Raw genomic sequence first — 15,213 nt, forward strand, 5'->3', positions numbered from 1 at the left:
ATTTCTGTATTTTCACAAAAGGACACACTTGTATTGAGTGGCAGATGGCAATTTTATTGTCTTCTCTGTTGGAAAGAGTAAATTCCTAGGAAATGACTTTCAAGAAAAATCTTCAAAAGTAATTTAGGGACAGAAGTGCTTAAATACCATTGCAAGTTAGAGGAACTTTGACTCCCAAGTCTCTTATGGACTTCTAGAGATTTTTCCCTCGGACTTCAATCCAAGGCAGAACCCTTGACTAGGGATTGCTGGGAAGCGTACCACCCTAGCTGGTCCACCATTCATGTAGTTCCCTAGCATACAAAGTACTACCTCTTCAACAAAGTACTACGTCTTCATTTTGCCCAGGGGCAGGCAAATTGGCAGATCCAGCTGGCAGCTAGACTCCATTTCCCAGCAGCCCTTGGCAGCTTCTCTGTGGCTGGTTTCCATGGAGACCCCAGCAGGCAGAGCCATGACAGCACCAGCTTCAACAGCACTGGCAGAGTGTGCAGCTGGGTAGGCAGCTGCTCTGCAGCCGGGACTGAGAACTTGCAGTGTTGACGACGTGGTCTGACATCAGGGCAGATCCACAATCTGCTGCCTCCATGCCCCTGACCAGACTAAATGCAAAGGCACAACTGGGTTTATCTCCAATTATCCAACATGATGCAATGTGGTCTTTAGCAAATATTTATACAATTAATTCAAGAAAATACTGTTACTAAGCATAATTATGAATTCTATATGGAAAAAAAGGCAGAAGAGAACTCTCTCTTTTTCCTACATGCAATATATATTGGAGCTCTGCCTCCTTGATTTCACAAGAAAAACTGTTGTTATGGTTGTTAACTAGATTAATGGGTTTTCCTTGTTGGCACAGGCTTGTGTTAAGACAAGGAAATAAAAAGGAAGAGGTTAACATGAGCATTACTGTTACTTTAAAGCAACTGAAACACTTGCCTTCTCATTCTCTCAATAACCTCAGAATATTAGCTTTAATAAAGAGAGGTTCAAAGTTTTAAATACTGCTGTAGTACAGTCTCAGATTAATAAAATTTCTTGGCTTATAACTCTATGGTAACAGGAGAGATAATTTAACACTAGCAGGGATACTTGTTCATTAAAGCATTGACTTTTTAAAACTCTAGAGCAGATAAATTTGGGGTTTCTCAGCAATAAAGTAAAAAATGGCGCATTTTGTATTTTGACCTTATCTTACTATAATCTTAAATCACACAATAGGATATTCTACATAGCTGACTGTTTATTGCTCTTTCTCCTTCCATTTTCTCCTCTTTTTTTAATCACACCTTAGAGTTCCCTTAGAATCAGTTCAGTGTAAAACGAGCTGCTTTATAACCTCTTGCTATTTTTTTCTAGCCTGGTTAACAAAAAAAGCCCATTGAACTTGGGGCTTTGCACTTTAAAATTTAAAGAGATATATAAACAATGGTGAAATTTTGCAAGATATAAATGATCTATCTAAACCCCTGTAGCTCTTTGGAGCTGCAGTAAACTGTATGCAGGATTAGGGTTATGCATTGGCTTAACTCTGTTATTTTTATAAGATAATTGTTCTGTAGGCATTTCTATTTAATCTTTAAAATCCTTTCTTCTCTAATTTTAGCTAAGTTCTCTAGAGCATATGCTCAGTGTTTTCTGGATATAAATTTATCAGAAAGTTTAGGAGCACAGTTTGGAAAAATGCCTGTCAAACTGTCAAACTTTTAGAGACTCTCTCTAATATGAACTCACAACTTTTTCTCAAGCTTCACATCTTCAAAGTGTTTTACAAACATTTTCCAACGTTATTTATTTATTATTTCTATTTATACAATATACCCCTCTCAAGCAAACTACACAGAAAACTCAGTATCTCACAAAGTAAATATAGAAAGTTGACACACTGAAACATTCACCAGGCTATAAAAACTGATCTCTCTTCATACAGCCCCTCCCTTCTCATACTAATACCTCAGAAATCTGAGATGAGTAGACTAATGTACAGTGTATTCTGAAAAGGGGAAAATGCATCTGATAATCATTCCTTCCTACCCCAATGTAATTAGGACAGTTTGAAACTCTCTTTCAATTCAATTCAAATTTGACAAATGAAAAAATATTTCAGAACTGACATAACACTTCAGCTCAGCTTTTCCAAAGCATTTCAGTTTTTCAGTGTAGATTCACAAAAGGACTTAGTCTGATTTTTGGACCAAATGCTTATAGCTCAGGTCCAACTCTGCCTCTAAGAGGAAATTTTGTGCTCCGGGCTCCCCTCTTGCCCACCCCTAGTTATGCTCCTGCAAAGACATCTAAATAACACTTATGTAGATTTTAAGTATCCAATGGTATGTATCAACTGTATCCTTCATGTTTTTGCAGAGGAATGCTCTTGGGTACATCCCTACTTTCACAAGCCTAACCTTAAAATGTGCTAGCAAAACCACTCTGGGGGCACCCACAACAGCAACTCTCAAAATCTTTGTCTATAATGTACTAGAGAATGGCTGAATGGAAGCTCCCAAAGCAGCCTCACCACCACATTTGGGGGCTACACTCATAAAGAACAGGTGCGTGGGATATGCTTAAAAGCACCACTCCCTGAGAACATGGGGAAAACATTATAGACATAGTATAAGGCACCAAGCATGATGCTATTTCACTTCATGTAAATAGAATCAGCTTATCATATGTGCTCAAAAGCAAGTCAGAATGGCCACAAAGGCATCTAATTCCATGTACACTGCCTTGGGGTATTCTAGGTTGCTCTCCCACATAAAAACCACAAATTAGAGGAAAAACACCCACAAGGACTATTTGATGCTGAAAGAAACAAGTGATGAAATCTGGACCAATAGCTGGTAATTTATTCAAAAGAAGTGGGAGATCTGCATTCTAGATCACCTTACTCTGCGGGGGTTTGAAACCTCATCTCCCACCCTTCAAGACAGAGCCATAGCCCCTAAATACAGGCCATGTAGTAGGCAAGGTGAGAGCCTCTTCCCCACATTCTGTTAAAGCTGGGCCAATGGGCCAAATGAATGTTGCATGAGGCCAGAAGGAGTGCAAATGAGAAATACAGAGTCTTGCTAAACAAAGCGGGCAATTCCCAGAGTGAGAGGGAATTGTGGATTCTAGTCCCTGCTACTAGTAGAGCTTTTGCACTTTATCCAATTATTATTTCATGAAAAATACATAAAATCTTTCATTCCACCCATTTTTGATTCACTGAAAAAATCATTTCAGATCAACTCGGAATTGCTTTTTTTTTAATTTTGAAAATCCCTTCTTTCACAGATTTTCTCAGAAGGTTAACTCATTCAAACAAGAAAAGACATTGCTTTCTGAATTGATGGGCTTTTACAGAGAATTCTCATGCCTCAAACTCAGGCAAACATATACGTCTTATAGACCATTTTGTCTCAATTACCAACTTCAAGCAGAAAAAGATGACCTGAGCCTAAACCATGAAGGGGGTATGGATCAAAAGAAGTACCATGCAGTTCTCACAGCAGTGAAACCCAAAGTTAATACATAATTTAGAGATAACAATTTTCATAATGAGAGCCAATGTCTTAACTGGTCTCCAAATTTATTTCTAACTGATAGCATTGCAAGAATGCAATCTCAATGAAGGTGCTGAAGTCAGAATAACTGTATCAATGCAGACATCCTAAAGAATGCATTGTAGCCCCCTAATGTAAAAATAGTCCTTATTATCAAGGCCATTCTAGCCCAACAGCTCCTAAGGAAAACAAATCCCCCAGGTCCAAAACATTCTTCAGTCTGTAAAAATATACTACTTTTGGTGGAAAAACCATCTGAATCAGGAGGGCATATATCATCCTCACTGGGCATGTCTACTACATAGCAGAGCTAATTACTGTGCAGTAAGCATCTGCATCTACATGTGCAGATGCTTACTGTGCAATAATCAGCTTTAACCATGAGTAAATTTACTACCTGCAAATGCATGTAGCAAATTTACTTGAGATTACTTACTATGCAGTAGTGCACATGTAGACACCCAATTGGGAGCAAATGTACTCCCAGTCAGCTGGGCAGCAGGGGGCAGGCAATTGCTCCCTACCCCTGGGAGCTGCCTGCAGCTGGGGTGGGATCTGCCATCAGAGCCTGAGCAGGGACAATGTCCCCCTGCCCTTTCAGCAAGGAACTCCCATCTCCTGCTCTGCAATCATGGGGCCCGGGGTAAGAGATCTTTCTCTCCCAGCACCAGCTTCATGGTCATGGAGCCAATGGTGGGAGATTTTTATCTTCTAGCCTAAGCCACACAGTTGTGGAGCCCAGGCTGGAAGATCCTTCTCTCACAGTGCCAGCTCCATTGTCACCCAGCAGGAGCCCCATGACCACAGAGCTGGTGCTAGGAAATGATCTCCCAGCCTGGGTCCCATGATCACAGAGCTGGTGCTGGGAGATAATGATCTCCCAGTCCAGGTTCCATGACTATGGGACCTGGGCTGGGAGAAAGGAATCTTCCAGCGCTGGCCCTGCAACTATGGGGCTGATGCTGGGAGATAAGGATATCCCAACCCAGGCCTTGCATTCATGAAGCAGGGGCTGGGACCTCCCTGCTACCCAGGCAGGGGAACATTGTCCCCACCCAGGCTCCAGTGGCAGAGCCCATCCCAACAGCAGGCATCTTATGGGGGCAGGGAGCAATGACCCAGCCCCTGCCAGGATATAGTTCTTTTCTGTCCCCTGGGTGCTAACCTAGAGCTAACCTAGGGTGCAGCCTATAGCTTCCCCTGGCTGATGCAGGGGCCTGTTGCAGGGAGTGGGACAAGTCTGCTGCTAGGAGCAGCAAATCTGCTCCCATGTCCCTGCAAGTGTAGACACATGCCCAGGAGAGTTTACTCTCAAGTAATTTACCCTAAAGTAAACTGGTGCTGGATTATTTACACATGTAGACACATCCACTGGGTGCATCTACATGCAATGTAATAAATTCTGGTTCAGTTTGCACCAGATAAAACATATCCTGGGCTCAGTGTCTGCGTGTGCACCTGGGACTACAGGATTTTGAACCCAGGCAAACCAGCCCTGGGCTGGCAGGAGGCATTATTAGGGTGGGGGGTCAGCTCCAGGCTTCAGGTGGCAGCATTGGGCAGAGGGGCTGGCTGAGTCACAAAGGTGTTGAAGTGCAGGGCTAGGTGGCAGGCAGCCCCCACACTTTAGCACCCTCATGCCCCATCCAGTCCCTGTCACTGTCTATATGTTTGTTTCAGTGTACTATTCCCTATTGGCTTTGTCATCTTTTTGGATTCACAATCCTAAACACCTACTAATAAAATTCCATTACTCTGCCATAGGATAGGACTGCCCCTCACAGTACTATCCTACAGTGGTGTTAATTAATTTACTGCGCCCTAATACCAGTGCATGTGTATGCTGTGATGCTTTACTGTTCGGCTAATTAGTCAACACGGCAGTAAAGTGCATGTGTAGATGCATCCACTGTTTCTTCCAGCTGTTTGTCTCAGCCCTCAGTCCTCTGAACTGAGATTCATTTTGGCAGTTATCACTCAAAACCAAATTGAGCTAACTAATTATACTATGCAAATGAGAAACTGAAGTCAGTAGAACAAAGTTGTTTATATCAGCTGAGTATCTGGCCCATAGGGCTGACTATAAACTGCATATTACAAAGTTATTTTACTCTCTCCCTAGGAACCTTATATAAATGTTGATCAGGAAAAGTGCCAAAATAGACTTGTAAAGTATCCCAAGTGAACAAATGTTTCTGGAAGATGTTTTGCAAAACAAGCATACCAGTATAAGCTTAGCATTACCTTGCCACTGATAGAGCCACACTTAGGCCAGATGCATACCAGTGTCTATTATATGCGCCTGTTTACAATTAGAACTGTCTAGAAAATGCAGTTGCCACTTTTCAGCAAATGCCAATACAGCAATGTATTCAGCAAGTAAAGAACATATTCAGTGAATAAGCTTGAGAGGAAAGCTTGTGCAAATACACACATTGTGCCCCACAATTTAAAATACACAAAAGTAGTCTGTTTCCCTGCTATTAGGGCCCTGACTTCATGTCATTAAACTCAAAGTTTAGTATGTAAATTTATTCCAGTGAAAGCAGGATCAGATTAGGCAATGTTGACCATTGGGACATAGGCCTATATACCATATTGTTTAGTGTCAGATATTGGGAGATGTAATAAATAGTTAAAAGTCTCAACCTTTCCATCCCACAGCTCCTTATGATTGTCTAAGCATAACTCAAGCTCCCCAGACTACCTGCTACTTCCTTTCTTAATTACTAGGCATAACACCATTATTTTTCCTATCAGACTCATATCCTGGGTTTCTTCTTCAACTCTGGTGTATCAAGCCTCACATCTTGGCTATATCTATGTCTTAGTGATCATTTCTGCATAACATCAAAGGGCATACTTACACTACAGACTACTGTGTAGCCTATGAACACCTACACTATTTTTAGACAAGATAGTTTGGCTACCAGAAGTGGCCTAACCATAGCAGCATGGAGCTAAGTATAGGCCAATTTACTCTGCTTCTCAGCACAATAAAGCCACCTGATTATGTTCCTCCTTAAAAGTCTCCCTTGACACGATGCCTACTAACACTTGGCAATAGCTAAGCTGCTGGTGTGCAAGCAGTATTGTTTATCATGAGTCAGTGTTGTCTCATTGTTTCTTTGTTCTCCCCAGTCTGTCCGTGTTTGTCTTTTGTCTCTCATTTTATACCTGGTAAGCGTTTAGAGCACAGACTGTCTCCCTGTTGTGTTTATACATTGTCCAGCACAATGGGTCCTTATACATAACTATGGCTCTTAGATACTTTGCAGCGGCTAATGATGTAAATGGAGATAATTAAAGTTTACACAGCCAAAAGTCTCTTAGAATACTAATCATGATCAAAAATGAATATTCGTTATCCCATGACAAGAGGTTGATAGCATACTGGATGTTCTTGTATGGAGACACAGGTCAGAGCACAGATTATTTAGTATGAATTTCTTTTGGTTCACCACATTATTCTATCCACTTTCAGACATTTCAAAATATAATGAATCCTTTAGCAAAATAAAGCATTGCTTATGAAGGCATACTTACAAAATTCACAATGGATCTGGCTAAATCAGTACAACATCTTTTGTCAGAGAGACTTAAATTACGTGAAAGCATTTGTAAAATTTACTCCATAAACTAAAATTAATTCAAACTAATCTTTTTATTTGTCCTTTTCCTAATTTCTTTCCCTTTTCTGACATATACTAAAACTGCAGGACTTTTTAAAAACAAACTGGCCTTAAACACAGATAATTCCTTGTGTTTGGGAGGTCTTATTCTATTATTAGTCCAGTTAATCAGAATAAAAAACTAAAGTCCATGTTTCAAAAGAGAAAACCTTCCCCCTTTGAGAGTGGTGTGCAATTCCCAGAATCATTCAGTAGAATGGTTAATTTTCCATTGCTTTCCTTTTGAGAAGCTTACAAATCTGCACGTAGGAAAATGTAAACTGCTTGTCAATACAAAGCAGCTGTCCTGTGTTTTATTCCTTGATTAGTTTTACTTTAGCCATAAAAGAGGAAAGTAAACAAATGAAATCATGAATCTCAAGATCAGTGTGTTGTAGAGAAGGCCCAATAATTCAATTCAGTAGGCATTACCTGTTCAGCAACTGTTTAATGGATAACCTCATTACTAGAGCTGCCCAGAGACACTTCAATGGAATCATTTTCCATCAGAATATGCAGTGTCATTAAAAGCAGTGGAAAAATCAGGCTAATTTTCCTGGAAGTTCACTTTAGAAGAAAACTTAAAAAAAATAATATTTCAGTTTTGCCAAATCAGTGTTTGATAATGACTGACCTGAATAATTTTTTAACTTCTCTTAGGAAAAAATCATTTATTGTTTCTGTTCTGTTGGTTGGAATCCTTCAGAAAGAAACCACATTTCAAAATGTTGTTCTGGTTCATGTAACAAAATGTCTGTCATCCACACTGCTCTACTCATTACACTTTCAGGGACAATAACTGATACAGCCACTAGGAGATCTAACTTACAGCTCCTTGCACTAGCTACTGCTCCTTTCATTCAACCAAGGAAAAACTGAGTCTAATAAAAAGCAGCCAAGGGTATCACCACTTCTCTCATTTCTAAGGACAGCTTTATCACCTATTTCCAAGACATCAAATGGACCAGCTGTCAGATGCCAGAATAGAAAGCAGAAGACCAAACTCAAATATCTGGCTCAATTTTCCTGTGTTAATATATGAACATTTAAAATGACCTCCAGTAAGGTATCTGTGCCTAAGTCAGACCATGGCAAAATTTAGGAGCCCAGAGCTAAAAACAAAATCCTGGAAATCTCTGTTTACCTGGGGGCAGATCACAGGGATAATTTCTCTGAGTGTCCTGATCTAGTGGACATACCTAACCATAACTTCGAGTTCAGCACCAAGGACAACAGCCACAAGCACTTTCAGTCGGGAGCAGGCTCCACTGCTATCTACCTTCCAATGACCAGGGATCCTGGTTTGCTCTGATTTTAAAAAATCCCTAATATTTGTAAAAAAGTAACCCCATATCCACATTTTTCCATGATTTAAATGAAACTTACACACACACACACATATACATACATACACACACACACACACACACACACACACACACACACACATATAGTGGTATTTCATTTAAATCATGGAAAAATGTGGTTTTGTGGTTACTTTTTTTAACTGAAAACCGGGGATTTTTTTAAAATCAAAGCAAGCCAGGATCCCTGCTAATGACTAGCATTTAGGGAAATCCCCCAGCAAATAAGTAAATGGCCTTGTCTCTGAATTATAGAATCAGGCTTCCTCTTTTCTCTCTTTTTAGCTGCAGGAATCCTGAATTCTTTGCTGCAGAATGATGCATCTTCAGGAGGAGGGCTGTAGAATATCACTAACCCAGTGTTCCCTTAAACCTGCCTTTTTGGAAGGCAGGAAATGTAGATTTGGAAATTCTTGGGCTTTGGAAGGTCTGTATAACCCAAGTCTCCCACCTGGGAGAGTATTCTAACCATTAGGCTACTATTTACCTCCATTTGTTGGAGCCCAGTGATGCCACACCTCTTACTGCAATTATTACACAGATGAGATCTCCATTTAACACTAAATATAAGACTGAAACCTGCACCAGGAATTGTCCAGAGAACGTACCAAAGCATTACGGCCTGTCATTGCTCATCCCCTCTGATTTTGACACTAAACTGGCTTTTCAATGGATTTCTGCAGAGTGCCTTGCAGCTAATTACTGATCATTGTTACCTCTGGCCTTTCAGCAGTTTCCACCAGCAAGTCTCCACATTTTGTGGCTGCTGCAATGGGAAGAATTTACTTTGAAAACTTTGAAGATATCTCAGCAGCAGTATGCCAAGCAAATGTCACCTATTATTATGCAAAAATATAACATCAAAATAAAACCTACAGCATAAAACTTTCTTTTGGGAAATTGCTAGTAATCCCTATAGCTGGAAATGAAGATTTTTTTATTTTTAAAAAGACAAAAAAAACCTAAGAAGGAGAAAATATGTATGTTAATACTTGGAAAAATAGTTAGATGTAGCTCCTGAAATTCAGGATCACCTTGGAAATATAAAGATGAAAGAAAAAAAAAACATGATTAAAGATTAATTTCATAAGGCAATAACATAGGGACATCACACCTTTCTGTTAGACAACAGGGAGCTGTTTCTTCCATGAAGGAAATCTTGTTTTAAGCTACAAAAACAAAGAGAACATTCTCTGTAATATTTTTTTCTGTATTTGCTGTGTGACTGCTCTTATACATATATAGTTTAAGTTACATTTCAGTTCTTTATTTATATTTCTTTTTGTTTGGAGAATCAAAGCTACTTCATCATATGTATTTAGATGTATCCATAATATGAAGCAATATGGGGGGCTAGATGCATGTGTGGGAAAACCAGACAAAGTAGTGGGAGTTAGCACAAGAGCTGATATTGCAATAAGAGTGCTACTATATTCAATCTACTATATTAAGTCTGCATAGGAGAGCATTAGCTGCTGTCTTCCATCCACACTTTTACAGCATTCAAATCAAGCTCCAGCAAGGCATTGTCTTTGTCTCCGGTTTTCTAAACATAATCTTAGGATGCAAATCCTCTCTCTAACACACAATTCTAAGACCTCACACCACCAGTCCAACTGTCTAGATCTTTTGACTGATGCTGATTCCCCCAGACTATATCTTGGCTTAAGTACACATGTAAACATGCTAGTTTACAGAAGGCAAGATAGAGGTGCACTTTATAGACTAACTGAAACAGAGATGCACCAGCTTTTGTGGACAACAGCTCATCATCAAATGCTACCATCTAATGCTCATGAAAGCTTATGCTACCATTTGATGAAGTGAGCTGTTGCTCTTGAAAGCTTATACAGCTCTTATTAAGCAATTCTATACTGTGTAAGGCACACCTCTCCCCTACCTTCTGACTGATTTCACAGACTGATATGGCTAACTGCCTTTCTCTACTCTAGTTTACAGTTTACTTTTCCAAGAAGATGAAGCATACAACACACAGACTTTGCAAAACATTTCAAAACCAAATCACACTTTACCTTACCACAGCATAAGAAATGTATAGATCTATGCAAAACATCTATGCCCTTGCCCTCAGTTTCGTCATCAGTCAGGAGTGTTCTTCAGGAACTGGATAGATACCTTTTCAGGATTCCAAGTTCCTTCACCAGTACATTTTTCCATGTAGCTTCCCTCTGGAACATGGATTATGCTTTCCAGCCATATTTCTTTGACTTCACCCAATCACTTAGGGCTTGCATACATGAACATATGCATCTTATGCCCCATTCTCCCCAGTCAAGTTAGTAAGACTGGTTTTCTTCCTAAACATAGTGATTACATTCAACAATTTATTTATTCTGGAGCTTCTTCCAAATAGGACTGATGATATGTGAAAGTAACCTTGTCAACCTAGGCAGGCCAGGGCACACTGTGGTTTTGAAGTACAGTACACAGCTCTTGTATGACATTAACCTGAATGTGTACATTGTCCATAAAGAGATTCACTAAATTAACTCACACCCAAAATGGTGTAATCAGGGAGGGAGTGGGATACTTAAATCTGGTCTCAAAGAAAATCATTATTTTAAAGCTACATTAACTTCAAAAATGGAGATTTTTTCAAAGAGATGGCTGTGAGAAGCCTAATCAGGACTGACTGATTTCATAGACTCATAGAGAAGTAGGCATGGAAGGGACCTCCAGAAGTTATCTAGTCCAACGTCCTGCCTAAGGCAGGATCATCCCTATCCAAACCATCCTATATAAATCTAATCTCTCAGAAAAACTACAGTCAACACTGACACAACACAAGACATAATACTGTAACCTGCCACTAGTAAAGCAGAGGGACCATGGTGACCAATGTCCTGCTGCTGTGAAGGTTTTTAATATAGGCTTTAGAGATCCCAGGAAGAGGATGATGCCCCTCACTATAGAGGAAGCCAAAAACCCCCACAGTCCATATCAATCTGACTATGGGACAAAATTCCTTCCTATCCCCAAATATAGGAATCAGTCTGACTCAGAGAAGAGAGGCCAGACCCTCTAGCCAGGAACCTCTGACTTTAAGTCCCAGCAGAAGCACTAGGACTTAAATGCTCCCCCTCCCTCCCCCCTCCCCCCCATCAAAATCTCCAGCTTTGTCTGCAGCCAACACCCAAGACCACTGAGAAAGGCTTAAAAACCCCCGACACATATAGCAGCAGGGAGTGGGGGAAGAGGTTCAGATTCCCTTCCAGCCCCATACAGCAATCAGCAAAGCACAGGGGAATGAGAAATACCCATAGAAGAACATATTCAATGGCTGTTTGGTGCCTAACTGAAAATTTCCCCATAATTATCAAGTTTTAACCACATTTTACATGAACTGTGCAAGTTTTCTTTTGTGATTTCATTAAAAAACATAATTCTGGTCAAAATAATTCAAAAGGTCCTTGACCCTAGCCAACATTTTCATAAACATCATTTGAGTTTCAAGATGAGTTTTATGTTTCACTAAATACATTTCCAACATTTTTATGACACCACAACTTGTAAAAATGTGTGAATATGTAGTTCAAATGATAGCACAAATCACTTCAGTCATTCAGGGATATGAGCCATTGCTATAATAGCCCTGTAGTAATTTGGCATTCTCATCACATTAACGGTGTAAGCTCCTCCTCCCGTTCTTTCTGCCCATATATTCATCAAGTACAATCTCAAGAAAAAATAAACTTTACCCCTTGCAAAAAACAGAAATATTTAAGACTTTTCTTTGAGTTAAGAATAGCAAGAGGTGATAAAGACTAGATCTCCTCCATCTCTGATCTTGACACATTTATTAAAACTCTATTCAGATATTGTTTTCTTCACCCAGGTTTGGATACACAACGCTGCACACAACCCTTATCTCTCCTGACAGAATTGAAGTCATTCTTCCTGCAACTTTCAGTGCCCTTCATACCAGCAAGAAGGACATCACTTGTTGACACTGTAACTAGCTCTTTTCTTTGATTCATTCCTCAGTTATACTTTTCTACACACAAAATAAACAATAAAAGGAAAAACAAAGCTGAGTTTAATTAATATATTGTATAACTGATAACTATTGTTATTTAGTGTCTCTTAAGCACTGCCCATGTGATCAGAACCAAACAAAATACAAAATGAAGGGAATATTAGCCCTGTAAGCTTGCTGTCTAAAGACAGAAAATCATGAAGTCCAGTAGAGATAACTTAATTTTCTTTATGTGTTTTTGCTACAAGATCTCTTATTATAATTTTTTATGCTCAGTGAGAAAATAACCTTAACACTTATTAAGGAAAAAATGAATTTGGTTCACAAGTTGAAAATCACTCATTCAAAATAAATTCTAAAATTAAACCCAGAAAAAGACAATCTGTTATCTCCAAACTTCAGGGGTGAAATCTTGGCGCTTTGAATTCAGGGGAAATTTTGCTATTGACTTCAGTGGAGCCAAGACAGCACTCTAGGTCTTCAATTTGGGACTGACTGCCAAATTATCTTGTGCTCTCAATGCTAAAGTAGCAAAAGGAGGAAAAGATCATCTTGGATTAGTGATATTTATGTCCTGGGGTCCTCCAGTTAGACGGAATAATAAATGTAATGAACAATATCAGATTTCCTTTAAAGAAAGAAGGTTTTTGTGAAGATAACCTTGAAAACTTATGTCAAACAATTACTAGGCTTGGAAAATGATTAAGTATGGAGTGAAATAAATCACTTCATTTTTCATGAACTGCCCCCTGAAATCCTTAATTTCATCTTGTTCATATCAGTAGGAGCAGCAAACTGTGTGAGCAACAAACAGTTAAATGTGGGAAGGGAGTTAACAGCTCTTGGCTAAAAAGGATTCTGGCAAAAATGTTCCATGGATATTAGGATGGAGATACCAGTTTATATGAGAAGTTGGATTGTCCATTTATTCTTATTATTAGGAATAACGTATTCAGACTACTAAATTTATATGGACTACATGGTTATAGGTGTAACCACCTCTGACCTTTTTTTCAGGTGTCTCTGAATGTACCCGCAAAGGTGGTAGGCCTTGTATCCATACCTTTTTTGGACTGGAATCCTGCAGGTTCTAGACTAGGCCCTGGGTACCAACCCAGCGGTCTCAATTCAGGCAGAATAGCACTAAGTCACTGAGTGTCCATACCAAAAGAAAAATTCAAAATAATCCAACTGAGCATCCACAATCCTAATAGAATATGGAAGAGACTTCAGAAAAGCCAAAGGGGGGTTGGACTCATGATATTTAGACTAGTTTAAACCAGCAGATAAGCCTGTTAAACCAGTTTAAAGTTGCTGCAATGGTTCAAAAGTGTACCTCCCACCCTCCTGTCTCTCATCCTTTGACTACAGCTACATCGATTTGTGCTGTCTGCTCCAGAAAGCAGGGCTGGCTCCACCCCTCTGTTCCCTAGCTGAAACAGTGAGGGCCGGCTCACTGGCCTCACTAGATGGCTCACTGCCCCTACCCCAGGCAAACCATGGCTGGGGGCTGGGTTAAATTTGCCTTCACCCCAAGTACAAAGCTGCCCTGGCCTTCTGACTGACTTACTGCTGGCTGCAGCTGTGGACTAGAAATCCCAAAGGCACCTGGAAGCAGGAAGAGGAAGTGATGAGCAATCCTGCACAATCCTGCTGCTCTGATTGTGGACTGCAAATCCCAGACACCTTGGAGACAGCAGGAAGAGGAAGTGAACACACAGCCCATCCTAGCTACAGGCCAGAGAGTTGTGCTCTAAAACCCCCAGCTTCTGGCTTGAGCCACTACAGACATGTGGCTTCATTTTCTGAATCAAAAGTTAATGTCTGTTCATTTGCTTCTTGGTTCAGTCTTTGCAGCTTAGACTAACCTTCAAAGACTGAATCAATTTAGCCTCTGGCTTTTTGACTGTCTGTACTTAGCCTTAAAAATGGTTCAGTTGTTACACATGTCCACAACCTGATTTGCAACAGTTATAAACCAGTTCCTCAACAGTGATATTTTCAATTGTTACATATGTCCACACCCTATTGTTAGTGCTGTATACAGAGAATGGGGAGTGGTATGTACCTATTAAAGGAAACTTAAGGAAGTCCAGAGGCACTTCAAGGTAGCCAGTGGGTAACGTTAAAGTTTCAAGCTATCTGTTGCATCATTCACCACGCCTACTCATGCTTCTGAGATCGCCACATGTGTCCTTACTGATTTTAAAACTAATATCAGAATATTATATAGTATATAGCGAAGGCTAAAGATGTGGTAGTCATGGGGGACCTGAACTTCCCGGATATCTGCTGGGAGGAACAGTCAGCCAGGTCTGACCACTCATGTAGGTTATTAGAGTGCAGGACCTCCATCTAACCCAGGAGGTGCACAGCCCCAACAGGGGGGACACCTTGTTGGTCCTAGTGCTGGCTACGGGTGATGACCTGGTGAGGGGGCTGCGGGTGCTCGACCATCTGGGTGACAGCGATCATTGCCTGCTGGAATTCACCATCCAGTGCAAGGTGGCAAAGGCATGCAGTAAGGCAGCAGCCCTAGACTTTAGGAGGGCAAACTTCAACGAGCTAAGGAGGATAGTTGGGGATGCGCTGAGGTCCCAGAGGGGAGGGGAGCCAGATGTCCAAGGAGA

This window comes from Crocodylus porosus, unplaced genomic scaffold, assembly GCF_001723895.1.
Source record: "Crocodylus porosus isolate Cpor-Errol unplaced genomic scaffold, CroPor_comp1, whole genome shotgun sequence".
Lineage (NCBI taxonomy): Eukaryota > Metazoa > Chordata > Crocodylia > Crocodylidae > Crocodylus > Crocodylus porosus.